This window comes from Anser cygnoides, chromosome 2 (genome assembly GCF_040182565.1).
Source record: "Anser cygnoides isolate HZ-2024a breed goose chromosome 2, Taihu_goose_T2T_genome, whole genome shotgun sequence".
NCBI lineage: Eukaryota > Metazoa > Chordata > Aves > Anseriformes > Anatidae > Anser > Anser cygnoides.
The window spans coordinates 9350148-9365847 of NC_089874.1; the positions used below are offsets into that span (position 1 = coordinate 9350148).

A 15700-nucleotide genomic window follows, 5' to 3' on the forward strand; every position below is an offset into this window, starting at 1 on the left:
TTTTCTCTCTACTGCCTCTCTGCTTTGCTTTCTTCTGCTTTGCCAGTAATGTTTTCCATTGAAAGACTTGTAGTGTTTGGACAGTTTCACATTAAGGCTGACAAACCCCAGAGACCTGTGGTGTGAAGGAGGCATATATAAAATGCTACGTAGCAGGTTGACAGCAAAGGTTTTCAGTTACTTAAAAAGCCCTTCAGAACTGAAGTGTTGACTGTCCTTTGCCAGACATGGTTCAGTTTAAAATAGTGGCTACACAGTAGGAGCTCTGGTAGAAATATCACTGCATTAAAAATGACACAGACAAGACAAAAAAAAAAAAAAGGTGGAAAAACACAAACTTCATGGAAGATGTAAAGAACAGATGCAAATTCTTTTTGCTAGAGATTCACTGACAAATAAAAGGCAACACTGTCATAGAGGTCCTACATGATGTGTGTGGTATAATGCAAGGTTTAATGTTTGATAAATATTTAAATGACAGGCCAATCAGAAATGAGGCAAGAGACCCATATCTATACAAGCACACCTAGAAGTCTCCTGGAAATGTCAAGAATGGAGTTTTAATGAGAGATGGGTATCCAAATCCCTAAGATAGTGCTGAAAATTTCATCCCTGTGTAATGCTGAGTATGCTGCACATGGATAAGTAGCAAGTGCATTTCCCTACAGCAGAATCTGAGACATCCTTTGAGAAGCAGAAACCTCAGTTCTAGCTTTAGTGCCTTCCTAATGAGTTTATCAAAGCTGTATGTTTAAAGTTTGCATTAAATGTAGAAGAGAATGTTACAATAAAATGTTCATATAATTTGGCAATGCAAACCATGGGTTTTGAGATGTAACCCAAGAAATACCAAGGACAAGAGCAAGAAAACAAATTCGACACGTTTCAATATTGTAGAAAATATGTATAAATACGCAGGTAGCAAGGTTTGTGTGAATGCTCAGAGAGCCACTAATTTCCAGGTAGATGTTGCCCATGACGACAGTGATGGGGTCCCAAGGGAAGAAGCAATGTTCCTAGACATGCTGGAGAACTGTTTCCTTACAAGGTTTGTTTAGCAATCAACAAGAACAGACACTGTTTTCACTGTGTCCTAGGAAGTGAGCCAGGTATAATAAATAAGTAAGGAGTTGGTAAACATCCAGGGTCTCCTGTTCACAGTATCTTCAGAAAAACTCCTGGGGATATGTGCAAAAGTCAGCAGCACAGAAATGTTGGCAATGTGGGAAAAAAGAATGAGGTAAAGAAAGTTGACTGATATTGCCAGAAGAAACATCTTGTAAAAGTGGAAGACATAAAAGAGAAAGTTAGAAGTGATTTCATTTCAACAAATAAAAGAGATGTTACATCTTACATGCAACATGGAGCAAATTCTAAACAAATTTGTAAAGAAAAATAACAATTTTATGCATGCAAGTTTTGGCTTGTTTACAAGCATTAGGTAAATATGGCTACACACTCAGAAATCAAACATGGGCTTGGGGCAAATACATGGTTTTTTTGTCTCCTTTTTCATATAATGACTAATGACAAGGTTAGCAGTTGAATTTGCACTAATGCGTATGTATCATAAAAGAACAGTGTATTCCTTTACTTTTGTTGTGAGAAATCATCATTATTAGCTAACTAAAGCAACTAGTGATATGCTTATTATCTTGATATACCTGACATCTTTTTCTGAGTCCTTTGAAACTCCTGGGCTCTTTGCTATGTCACGATTATGGGATGATTGTGCACTATGGAAGAAATATTTCCATATTTTATTTTTCATATTCAGATTTGTCTCTTCCACCCTATTTGATGTTCTTTTGCTCCTGACTGGGAGGAAGTAGGTAGGCTGCATTCATTTCATCTCTTCCAGTTTACTAGTGAACAGCCCTATCATGTTATTCCTTACCTGTTTTCCCTCTAAATTAATTTCTCATCATATGCATGTCAAACAGAAGCGTTCCTTGCTCCTATTCATCTTGTTTGTCTTTCTTTGAACTGTTTTTTTTTTTTTCCTGCTGTGAATCAGTTGTGAGACAAAGAGTTTTATCTCATCTAACTTTAAATATGTAGAAGTTAGACCTAATCTAGTCTGATTTAATCATGGCATATTCCCTGACTATTCCATGGAGAAAAGCAAGCACCAAGAGAGGGCAATTTTTCAGACCTGTTTCAGAAAGATTAGACATCTTTCTTTGGTTCAGATGTATCAAATACTTAGTACTGACTGATGTCTTGCTGTAGAATTCTAGAGGCAAATGTTAGTGATGTAGATGTCAAAAGGCAAAGGTGGATGTAAGGTCTCCTGGTGAAGAAGCCAACCTGGGCACTCTGAATGGTCTAGTGAGATCTAGCGACCAGTGTCAGTGGAAGTTTTGGTGCAACTCCTCCTCCTAAAGCAAAATAGACCAGATGAACCATGCCCAGCCTTTAAACATGCAGAGACGTCTGTTTAGGATCACCCACAACAACTGTTGAACCCGTTGACACTGGTGAGGAGCTCTGATACAACAGTAATGGATCACTCTAAGAAATTATAACATGAGAGCAGAGAGAGGGTTTACCTGGCAGAGCAGAGCTATCAGATTTTTGGTGGAGTTTGGCAGAAATTATGGAGGCTTCATTTTTTCACACACACACACACACACAAAAATAATAATGAAATGTGGAAATCATTTCATTTTCTGACAGATTATTTATTTATTTATTTCTCAGAAACCTTTGTTGTTGTTGTTGGTACACTGAGATTGCTTTGAAAAGAACACTTTCAACCAGTTTCACTTTCTTGTCTCATACTGTTGTGCCATTCTATATTCTTTCTTTACATTTTGTTTGCTCTGTTTTTGCCCCCATTGTGTACTGAGAAGATATTTTTTTGCTGAAGAATTTAGTATGCCAACAGATCTGTATCCTGAGCCATTGTCATTCACTCAATATCCCTCAGAGTGGGACTATGGCTGCCACACTGCCTGCTAAAGAGCCATGCACAGCGTGGAGCAGATTCACGGGATATTTGGCACCCTCAGAGTAAAAACACAGCACTTTTACCATCTTTAATTGGAGGTAAGCTATACTTTGTAGAAGCATGTATTGTACAAAGAATGGGGAATACCACGAGTACCAGTAATACCTTGCATAACAGTAAGAAGTTAAAAGGGAACTTGTTTTTAAGGGCTCCCATAGTAATAGGCTCTGCATCACATGAGCAATCCCCTCAACCATCTGAAAATAAACCGCGTTTAATTGACTGGATAAGCAGATCACATACGTTAAAGCTAGGAATGCCCCTTCAACTGTAACTTTGAACTGTAGCTTGCACACCCTTTGGCAATCCATTTACACAGAAATGTGTACATCCCTTGGCTATAACAGTAATTTGGGCTGCAACAGTAACATGTACACCCTTTGGCAAAGCTCTTGCATGGAGGAGGAGAAAATTTTTTTGAAAAGTGGAGCATTTCCCAGTTAAACCCTGGCTGTACAACACACTCACTTTACTATTGCGAGAGTATTTTTGAAAACATCTTTGATCCCACTACAGTGAAAAAGTACTTTGCACTATGCACACCATCAGCAAAGAAAAAACAGGCGGACTAAGCTTCTTTTGGGTAGCAAATCAAATTCTGCTCTCAGCTATGCCAATGGTGACCTGTAACAAGTCCACTGAATTTATAGGAGTTACTAAATTCTTCTACATCATCATCTAAGATCACATTTGGACCATTTGACTACATCTATGCATAGGCACAAATTTCACTCTAAAAGGGAGCATTTACTTCACTGACCTACAGATTTTTTTTGCTTGACCCTTCCTTCATCTAAGCAAATTAAAATAATACCAGGAAGCCTTCCATGCAGCAAGTAAGCAAACACTGAAGTAAAATCCTCAGCAGCACAGAAACTTCTGTGCATGCTGTAACGAGCATAAATAATTCACCACATACCTTTTGGAAGAAGAGCCATTAAACTTGTGACAAGCCAGCCTAAAATCTGTTGGAAATTTGTCTGTGTGTGTGTATATACGTACATGGGTGTAAACAATCTTTCATTAAAAAATGTGTACCTTGTAGCAGTGAGCCAGCCAATGAAATGAGCCAAAGGGCAGACTCTAACTTGGCTCAGCATTCATGAATGAAGATGAGCCAAGGAGGAGCAAAGGACATTGCAAACAATCTGGCACAGGTTCCTGGCAGTCAGTGATCACTTTGGGTATTTTTCTTTCAAGGTGTGTACGGGCACATCCAGTGACTCACCTGTATTTATATACAAAGAGCCAACATGGACCCATACCTTGGCCCTGAGCTGCACTAAATCCTGTATTTATAGCCTGCCTTTTTCCAGTAAATAGAAAGCAAGCAGAAGAACTGCCTGTTAAATTGTTGCATGTAAAAGTGAAGATATTTTCAGCTGTTTGAAATCCAGGCCATTGGACCTGAATGATGTGGAGTAATTCTGCCTATTTGGGTGGGGAGAGAGCCACTTGCCAACTAGCTGCCCAGGTGTCTCTTCGACATCCTCGCTCCGTAAAACCCACTGTGCCTTCACTCTTCTCTCGTTGTCACTGTTACATCAGTCAGGGTTGGATATTCCTGTCGATGGTCATTCAGTGAGAATGAACTATCAATCCATTTTATTTGTGAATAGCCATGAATTTAAGAAAGGGTCTTCCAAAAAATTCACTGCTGTCTCTCTTCTGTCTTCTAAACCATGTGGCATGCCCACTGAAGACACTGGAATTTCAATATATTTGCTATACTCTGTTCTTCATGCTCAATTCCCCATTAGGACTTTCCTGTCATCCCCTTTTTCAGACACCTATCAACATAAACCTATAAACCTTCAACTGATATTGTAAAAAAAACTTACTTTCTGCCTAAATTCACCATGTCACCTGAAATAATGATATGCTCAAGGAGAGAAGAGGAGAGCCGGTATTTTTAAGTCCTGCCTTTTTGAAACTTTTTTGGCTGTCATTTTCTTTTGTCATTACTGAGGGAGAGCAGAGCTGGCTGAATGTGATGACAAGCTGAATCTTAAAAGCCTAAGTAAAGGTATAGATTTGCTAAAAGCCTTACTCAGCATGCAGTTTTAAAGTGTTTTTTTTTTTGGAGTGATAATAATTAGACTGTACTGCAGACCCTGAGGATACCTTTGGGTTTTCATTGTGGCATCCTGGAAGCTCTTCAGTTCCACATGTTGCCTTAAAATGAGTGTATCTGAATGACCCACACAGTCTAAATCTACAGGAATTTTTCAGTCATCTTGGGAAAAATAGTGAAATACCAAAGAGATTCAGGGAGCAAAACAAGGTCAGCAAGAAAGGAAGTCTACTCTTTCCACAAAAATGAATGAGAATTGAGAGGAACAAAAAATCTGCCAGCCTCCTGATTGTTCTTGTGTTCTGTGTACCATGCCCTCTAAAAACCCCAAAATGGAACTCAGTGCTTTTATTCATGAAATTTGAATGAATTGTGTTCTTTTAGCCTACCAAAAGTAATCTTTTGTGATAATACAATCTGCGCCTCTGTCAGTCCTCCACTTAATCAAAACCTCAAATCCATTGTCTAGTTTTCATGCAAAGAACCAGCAGGCTGGACAGACACTATAAAGCTAGTTGCTTTAGATAGCGGATCATGTACTGGAAAAAGGTATATTAAGATCAGAAATGCATCTGCTAGAAGACTGATGTTCCTTCTCATGTTATCTTTTGTAGCTCTGTCACAAGCCATCTGACCATCTGACGTGCAGTCTTTATGCAATGGACAGCACATAATTTCCCATACAAAAGCGTATAGACAATGTATTTAAAAAACAAAACAAAACAAACAAACAAAAAAAAACCACTGTCACAAAAAAAAACAACAAACAAAAAGCCACCAAGGAATCATCACCAGAAGCATCTTATACTACAGACAGCTTTAAAGCACTGCCTGACTAATGGTGCTTGCAAAGAGTTTGAATGAGGATAATAAGGTAGTTCTGCAACACGTTTACAGGTGCTTTCTTCATAGCTTGAAAAGCAACTTGAGATGAAACACAAAGATGATTGCTTAAAAAAGAAACAAATTGGCTTATTAACTTTGCTTTCCTGGCAGTGTGAGCAGACTCAATATGTTTAAAAAAAAAAAAAAGGGAATTCAATTTTTTGTTGTTGTTGTTCTACATCTAAAGAAAGAGTACTGAAAACTGAGATAAATGGAGATGGCTACATCTACATTGGGAAATGTTGGGAATACTAATTTCTATTTTATTTTAAACAGACATTTTTTAAAAATAAAAAATGCTTTCATTTATGGTGGAAATTTAATTATTCAAAGTTGTTAGTCTATTCTCCTTCAGTTTTTCTATAGTTTTGGCCATAAAAGTCAGTCTTTGAGGAATTCATTTTCTAACAGAAAAGTCAAAACTTTTCAAACTTACCACTTCAGTGGAAAATTGTTTAACAATAAATAAATACAGTTTCCCTCCACTGGCAGAGATGAACAGTACATCAGAGATGTGCTGTATACCATATAGTCAGTCCCTCATGACTCTCTGTATGGTCATGGAATGAAATAGGCATTTTTAGAATTATTGGCTCTATTTACAGTGCCTATTTAAAGCTGACCACACCCTGCAAAAACCTATTTCTATCCCCTGAGTGTAAAAGGTGTGTAGCTGATTAGTTCAAAGGTATGTGCCTGTGCTGTAGACATCAACATTTGAGCAGAAGACTTCTACTCTTTATGTTTTCTGCAAAAAATAAAAAAGTTTGCATGAAAAATTTAGCTGAAAATCTGCTTTTGATTCCAAAGCAGCTTTGACACACATTTTTAATAAACATTAAAAAAAGATTCTCTTTGCAGCAGGAGAATGCATCTTTGAACATCTAAACATGATATTGAGCCTCCTCTACATAAAACATTTACCTTTACAATTGAGTGAGAAGTTTACCTCCATCTGGGCCTCAGACTGAACCTGGTTTTCATCAGCTCTCAGCCTTGCTAGGAATTAACTCCACCATGAATTCTTGATTAACATAGGAATTGCACAGGACCTTTAAAATATATGTGTTTTCTACTTAATTAATTCACTTTTTCTGACAAAGGGTTTGGAAAATTACATCTGAGAGAAGACAGATGCAAGAAACTCTGTGTCACATCTTACATGAACTTTACAGGGATGTGTCTTTTATTTGTTTACTTAAATACACTGCTTACAGAAAACAATAATGAATGTACATACCCTCTACACATCTGAGCATAGAAATGTCTTTTGGAGGCAAAGAGTGAAAAATTCAGACCAACAGAGAACACCAAGACAAAGTTCCTTATGTCTTTTTATAACTCTCTTACATCTCTTATTCCTGTTTCTATTGAAACAAGTGCTTTTTATATCCCTCAGTGAAGATGAGTCAGTATTTTCTCTTAAACTATAAAGTTTTACATCCAAATTCAGTAATTACTGTCAGTAGAAACCTACCATAACACCTAAGAATCAGGCACTTAGTTTAAGGACTTATCTGAAACTGATTGAACAGTTTAGTTCAAAAGTAGCTTCATTTTCCAGTGACTCCTTAAAGGTTGATCTCATTTCTTTTGCCAGCTTGATGACAGTAGCATGGCTACATAGTGTATTGTTGAATATTGCAGTGCCAAAATTCTGTCTTTAGTCAGGGCTTCTGTCCTCACCTATGGAAGAACACAATGAGCAGATATGTAGACAAAAAGTTCAGACAAGTTTTGAAAGAAATGGTGAAGAAATATCAGTTCTTTCTATGAATGAAATTGCTCTAGAAATGGTATGATACTTCCAGGCTCATTAAAAGATCAGATATATTTGCTTCTCATTTTTGAAATGAATGTTATGTGTAAAAAAAAAATCCCTGAATACTCACAAATGAGAGAAATCACCTCTGAACTTAACAGCATTCAACAAATGTCATTTTAGTTCAATGTAATATAAAAAGTGTTTTTTTTTCACACATTATCATAATATTTAAATAGGTGTTTCTGCTGCTATAAATCTATCTTAATCATCAAATCAAAGTTCCCTTTGCGTATACAAGAGATCTTGAAAACTGCCTGAAAGTTTGCCAGATCTTTTAAAAAATATGTAATCTTTGCAGAGGTTATTCTCAGAGCATATTAGTGAGTTGAAAACCCAAATATACTTTCCAAATCTTAGTGCAACAAACAGACAAATAGGCATCCAAGGATCTCTCATAGACCTGAGATTGCTCTGAGTAAGTTACAGGTAGGTGTTATATTCCTTGGTATGCCATCTGTCAAGTGATAGACATTGGCATGGCTTGTTTCTTTATTCAGCTTTTCCCTTCTCAAGAAGCTAGTTTCAAACTATTTATAGGTATTTGCAGGAGACAAACAAGCTGCCATGGGTTTATACTTTGATTTATACTGTTAGAAATCTCTCAACTTTTTACTCCAGAGTCAGTCACTAATGCTGGCCACATCTTGCTGGGTTGGCAATAATGGCTCAGCCAGAGTGCAGAACCTCTGAAATACAATTTATGAAGAATTAGTATTTCAATAGGCCACAAAGCCATGGCACTATGTCAAGCCTTGTGAGATTCAACTGCAGACAATATGTGCAGGCTGCAGGTCTTTCAATGATTGAAATGAGCAGGAGAATATTTCAGGGTTTTCAGTCCTTGCAAACTGGGTTCTTAATATTGCTTTAAAACATAACTGTATGCAGAAGAATATAGTGGCTTCTGTCTGGTATGTTATGGCTCAATATTTACCATTCGCTCCTTATGAAAGCATAGAATTTCCAACCTGGTGCAAAATTTCTTCTGCCTGAAAAGTCAGATTTAAGCATGCTCTCTGAAATGCTCAGGTTCTCTTATGTACCTGCAGTAGGTTGGATTTGTACAGATTTTTATGGCCAAGATAAACTGTAGGACTGTAAGTCACTATCAGATGGTAACAGGCTAGATCCCAGCACTGTGCATGCAAGCAATAGGGGGCACAGTTAATTGAAGGTGGCACTCCATGCTATAAGGCTGTCCTTATGTGTTGTGGTTTCTTATGTGTTTCTGCCCTTCCTCATAAATACGTTGACCATCAGTGTACTTCCAGAAATAAGTTTATCATGTAGTTGTGCTTGCAAAAACAAAAAAAAACCTGACAAAATGTTGATTGGTGCTTGACAAGTGTCAAACATTTGGCTTTCACCGATACTGCAAGGTGGCATCTCAGAACCAACACGGGGGTAAGCATGGCAGTAGGACCGACCTGCCTGGTTCCAAGAACATAACACCATCTGAAAATGTAAGCACACATTTATGGATGCTTTTTTCAGCTTGAGCATTGAAAATCACTGCAAAAGTAACAATCATACAAATTTTGATAAGGAAATGTACTCATCAGAAGTATCACCAGTACATTCTTATGGATAAGATGATTTAGATTTAAGTCCTTTGATGATGTTTGTTAAAATAAAGAAGGTACTTCTTTTACTTGACACCGGATATTGCAGGGTTTGATTGCTATGTCTGAAGGCTTAAGGCATTTTGTAATGAAAGAATTATGATTTCAAAAATCCCCCAAATTATAAACAGAATATCCTGGCTCCTGTTTTACCTTTGAAGGGGATAAAATTGCCTTGCTTATAGAAGCCACTAGGAGTAGCTCCTTTGCAAAACTTTGTCTGTACTCATATTTACCTGTGTCTACATGGTCTCTTATTCACATTCGTCTGTGTTTATATGGTCTCTTTTTGCACTGTGCCCTTACCTGGGATACCACATCCTCTAGCAACAGCAGCATGCTAAGCCATAGGTCCTGTTCCCTCCGAGTCTGCCCAACTTCTACAGGAGGGCAGCTGGCCCTACTGTCATTTCTGTTCATCCTCAGAGGCCAGGTTTTTATTATTTGTATAGTCTGCTGTTTCAGTATTCCCAATTAAAAATAGGAAAAACAGTCTCTCTTCTTCAAGAACAAAGGCATATAGTAGCAGAACTGGGTCCTTCCTTTCCTTACCCTGTCCCATAAGGTCAATATAGAAGATAAGAAATGAAGCTTTTCCAGTGTTTAATTTACCCTTAGACTCTTCCTTCTGTTCTCTCCTGACATTTCTTTTACTATTTTTCCTTTTCTAGTGATTAATTTATGATACAAAGGGAAAAAGTGTGGTTTACATGTCCATGGATGACTTCCATCCTTATCTGTGAAGCAGTTTTAGTGGAGCTGGAAAGTCAGTTGAGTTGAGAAGTTGGGAACATCCTGACTTCTCAGAAAAGCTACAAGGCTGGATGCCTCTAGGAAAATATGAATAGCATGAGCCATGGAGCCTGCATTTGGGTCTGAATTCCCATACTGTATGTGAGGTTTTGGGCCCCATATTTCAGTCTATCTCTGAAAACAATCAGTAACATTTGCCACCCTTGTCTACATCTAGGCTACTTTCCTGAATCCCTCTTTTTAATGAAGTGGCACCAAAATAACTGAATGACAGCTATCAGAGTGATGATGTACCAGTCAAGACACTGCATTTTAACATTCTTATTAGTTTAGTTGTTTCCCATTATTTACTCATAAGATGACTGTCCTGCTTTGGCTGTCTCTTTTGTCATGCAATTGGAAAAATTATTTCAGTTCTGAGTACCTAAAACTGACAGGAGGAAGAGAGGAGCTGGAGAGCATTTCAGGGAAAAGAACAAAAATGATTAAGCACTAGAATGATTGATTTATGATGAAAGATTAAAAGAACTGAGTATGTATAGCTAAAGGGAGACAAGCTGAGTGCCTATGAGAAGGTGAAGGGTGTAAGCACCAGGGAGGAGAGGAGGTACTTGTAGGCTCTATGAAGGAACATACAATAATGCAGCAAAGGAGATGCTGGTGTCTATCAGCAAAAATTCAAGAGCAAGTCTCTGAGGGAATGATGTTCAGGTGAGATTGCAAACCATTGCGACAGTACATTTCAGGACAGTGACACTTGCTGAGCTTTTGGGAGAATGTTTCTAACCTTTGGTCTTGAGTTTTTTGAAAGCTTGACCAAAAAGACTCCCCAGGTGTAAAGAAAGGAAAAAGAAAACATCTTTCCCATGATTCAAAAGAAATGGTAAATTTGCTACTGTGAAGTTGTTGTTGCTGTAAATTGCCATAGGTTAATCCCATCTCCATTACTGTTCCAGAACTTTTCATAATTGCCTTCCTATAAAATCTCTCGGCCGGGGACAACTGAGAAAAAGCAGGGTGGAGAAGTCTTAAGTTTAGATTCTCTGAAAATATTTTCTGGCTAGAAGAGGTATGTAGCTTTCTTCTGGAAAGTATTTCTTTCCATTTACCGTCTTGTAAGTACTTGAAATTGAAAATACAGTCAAAAAGATATTTTTGTTTTTCAATATATAGTACATGCATCTGAGATAGGATGAACAGCCGGTACTTGTGATGAACTACTCACTGGTTAAGCTCTGGAGCTGCTCACCTGCTGAGCTCTTTTCCTTTATTACAATAAAAAATCCAGGAAATGAATGAGTCTGTAAACAGACGTCAGTGCTGCATACTTTCATATGCCAAAGGTAGTGGACTCAAAATTAAGGTTAAAAATGGACTTACCTTTGCACAGGAGTGAATAGTCAAAAACATTATATACATTATAAAATATGATAACATATTGTCTCTGAACTAATATTTCTTCTATATCTTTAGGTACACAGGAATAGCAACTTGTGGTTGTTCTTACTGTTTCCCAGATTAAGGGCAAATAGAGCCAAGGAATGTCCTTTGTACAATAGTTACCTAGTAAAACTCAACTTCAACCACAAACTACAGGTGACGTATATAACTCAGTAATGAGTGAAACATTTCTGGGAAAGCTATTTACCTAAGTTGCATAGAGAGAAGAGAACTTATCATGTAAAAACATCTTGCTTTGATATGCTAGAACATGAGGACAATGAAATTAATTCAAATATACAAATATAGGAGGAGGCAAGGTGGGGCTAAGAAGTGATACAGAAGTTAATCTCTGGTTTTACACACACAAAAAAAATAACAGCACAATGGAAAAATAGATTTAGTGCCATGCATGGAGGGGGTCAAAGCTTTGCTTGTCTATTGCTCAACTTTAATGTTCTTTTAAGGTCATTTTTATATTTCATAATAACAGAGGAGATAAGGAGTACATACAAAGACAGGTGCAGGCATTGCACTCCTCTCTCTGTACTCTGAGCTGGCTGGACAGAAGCCAGCACCAAACTGGGAGCCATGTAATTGTGCAGGCAGCAGGGCATTGAATCAGGATGGTCACCTCCTGGCCAAGAAGGAACACACAAGTTACCAAGGGCCATATTGCATCTTACCTCTGCTTTCGTTTTTCTCTGAAGTGACCCTTCAAAGGTATTGAGGGGATACCACTAGGCTTGAGTGTGTTGTGTCCTATGAAGAGCTTTGTATCTCCAGCCCTCATTTTCCCCTTTTGTAAAAGGAAAGTGTTGTCCCTGTTGCTCAAGCATTTTGAGAGGTTTTCATAACTGATATTTGTGAAGCTGTCAGAAGCTGGGGTGGAGGAAACCTTTCTTAGAACCGAATGATGTCTTCAGCTAAATGTTGCAATGTATGTTCTCTATGCGGTCTGAATAATAGCATTGCAACCGCATTTACTTTTCCTTAGAACAAAAGTTGGCAGGGAAAAACTGAGAAGTTTACTTTAAAAAATGCTCATGATATTCCTCACACTAATTTTCTTTGTAGAAGCTGAAATTCTATTCTCTAAGAAATTAATTCAGAATGACATCACGTGTTGGCAGAAAAACCTATCGGCCTCCCTTCCCACTCTTCACTGGCAGTAGAACTGACACATCTGTTGGTGTTTTGGTCGAAACATTTGTCATCCCAGTTATTTGCACAATATAGATGTGTGTTAACTATGATTTTGGTTTGTGTCTAACAAACGTGTACAATTTGGGGTCTGCCATCGGTATGTAGGATTATGTCAGAGAAAGAAATGGCAAAAGCAAATGGTTCTTCTTTGTAACAAGAGCATAGTCATGGAGAGATAAGTGAAAAGTCTTGACAAGTGCAAAAGCCAGTAGTGTTGAGACATAGATGTATTTAACTATGCAGCAGTATCTACCTGACAAGGAATACAATCTTTTCCCAATATTTAAAGACGATCTTTATGTGTCAAGAAAACAATACTGGAAAATGCATGATAGGACATATAAGATATGGACAGCTGCCAGGCCTCTGAACAGCTGTGTGGTGTATAAGAATTACTGCAGCTGTATTTAAACTAGAAATTAAATCTTTTTTTTTTTTTTTTTTAATGTGTTCAGGCTTTTTACTTATCCAAAAGGAAACATTAGCAATTATGAAATGTTTATTTCCCCACAAGACTCTCTGTTTTTGTTTCTGCTGTCTGTGAGCTCTGATGTTCAGGAGACATCCCTGTTCATCCTTAAACCTGTGTAAGTAGAGCAGGGGGGATATTTTCTACACATGCTTTGGTTAGTGGGAACAAGGCATTCAGAAAGAGCTTTACACCATTTTAGGAACAACTTGAAAAGGAATAAAGAATCAGGTCTCTTCTAGTGTTTTGGAAACACTGGTAAGGAATACATCTGATACCAGTGTGTGTTCAGGACCCTTATGAGACCAAAAAACTTCAAGGCAGGTTCACACACCATGACTGATCCTATAAGCTTGGTGGGTGTTCAGGAAGTGGAGTGCTTCTCCCCACCACCAACTTTGGACGTGCTTCCATCATGCTTGTGAAAATACTCTGCTCATGTGAAATGAAGTTATCACAGCAAAGTTGGGTTTGTAGTTTTTCTTGATTTCCAACCTCACTTATACCTTTTCAATTTTTGTAAAAAAAAAGAAATGAGAGACACATGAAGTTAGTAGGAAATGTTACATCTTGAACTTTCTCTCCCCTTTCCTATAATTCTGCACAGGCAGAACAGAAAATTGGGGAATATGGTTGTGAATTGTTTTCTACAGAAAATAGAAAAGCCCCAAGAATTGCTAGTAATGTTAAAATAACAAGGCCCAACTTGCTGCGTATTTGGTCCTTCACTAAAGCCAACTGATGAACAGGATATTAGACTTCTTCCACCACATGGATGTAGAGTTGCTGGTTTATATACAAGCTGTCAGCTTTATTGCTGCTAGAGCTAAACAAGATAGTAGTCGGTACATGTGGTTTTGGATTGAAAGTTCTTGGGTTCTCCCTACAAAGCCACATCTACGGCATGTGGTTTGGCTGGCAACCATATATTCTGATTTGTATGCAACTCTGTGGACACTTCTAATTTAATGTTTGTATGAAAGGCTAGCTCTGTGGCCACTTTTAATTAAAGGAGATTTCCGGTGAAGTTAGTCAACAATTTTTGTGACTGGACTGAGAGTACAGAGCCATGTTAAAGAATGTTTGGACAATCACTGTGAAAATAAATGGGATAACATTTGGATAACATTTGTGAAAATGAGTGAAATTTCATGGGTTTTGCATGTAAGAACCAAATCCAGAAATTTTCCTTTGACATTAGTTATCAAGCTTTCTTGTTCTGTTTTTCATTGCTCTCCTAGTTATTAGAGTTAGATTCACTGGTGGGGAGAAGGGAGCTAGAGACATTACAACCCTAGGCTTGCTATTTACTGCCGTATTTTCAAATCTCCCTTTCAATCCACCTAAAATTTTGGTGCCATAACATCCATGGTGAGGAGATCCCAAGATCATTGCCTGTTGCATAACATTTTCTATTGCTTACTTTGAACTTGGCTTTCATCAGCTGCCAATAGGGATGCCATACTATGGTGCTGGTTCATTTTCCTGCCTGAAATCCTAAATACTTCTTTCTGTGGAGGCTGGTCAACATGACAACTAAACCTGATTCTCCACCAATGACAACATCTCTACCTCCCAATTGGGGCATGGTACAATGATACACTTCACTATGACCTAGAAGACATCCATCTATTCTGCATAGGAGTAAATGGTCTCAAAAGGAGGAAGGTAGATGGAATATTTGTCTTTGGGTTCTCAGTTAATCATCTGAAATTGCTTACAGTTGGAAGAAACAAACAAACAAACAAAAACCTTTCACTTTGGTCAACTATATGTCAATGACAGTAAACAAAAGTGAATAATTGCTCTGGAGTGGCACTTGTTTTTTAGACTAAAATTATTTAAATTTTGAATAATATATTTGAATAATCCCAATGAATCAAGAAGTGAAGAAGTGAAAAGTCTAGGATATTTCATGAATAGAAAACTTATAAAAGATTAAATTTCAATAAATAAAAACATTTTCTTTTGATAATTTCAAAGTGCTTTGTTAAGGCTCTAACCACTTCTATTTTTCCTTCTGCAATTAGTTGATCTTAAGGACATGCAAACAAGTTGCCACAAGTGTTAGGCTACTTAGTAATAACTGTGCACCTTTGTACCCACCAGTAAATGTAAGATCATTTACTTGCAAAAGGGGGAATTCAGAAGAGGGATAGGCAACCTCAAATTACCACACATTTATAACCATGTAAAAGTCTCCCCACAGGCAGTTACCACAGATGAGCTAAATTACTGCAAATTCAGACTCTAGCTGACATCATATTAACCACATTGTGTGCCTATCTTTGCATTTTAAAACAAAACATAATTTCTACCCAGAAGACATCCAGTTTTCATATCGTAGTGTTAAACTGAATTGTTTAGACAGCTGGAAACAAACAAAACATCAATTTGAGGGGAAACTTAAGAA

The 15700-nt window shown here is 37.6% G+C and overlaps 1 long non-coding RNA gene across 2 annotated transcripts in view; it reads right to left on the reverse strand.

The window, feature by feature from the left end:
- Positions 1-6365: 6365 nt before the first annotated feature.
- The window catches only part of LOC106038898 (uncharacterized), a 40828-nt gene continuing 31493 nt past the window's right edge, over positions 6366-15700 (reverse strand). For both annotated transcript variants that reach the window (XR_007162751.2, XR_010829058.1), the window contains one exon: positions 6366-7658. This is a non-coding gene — a long non-coding RNA (uncharacterized lncRNA). The remainder of the gene's footprint in view (positions 7659-15700) is intronic.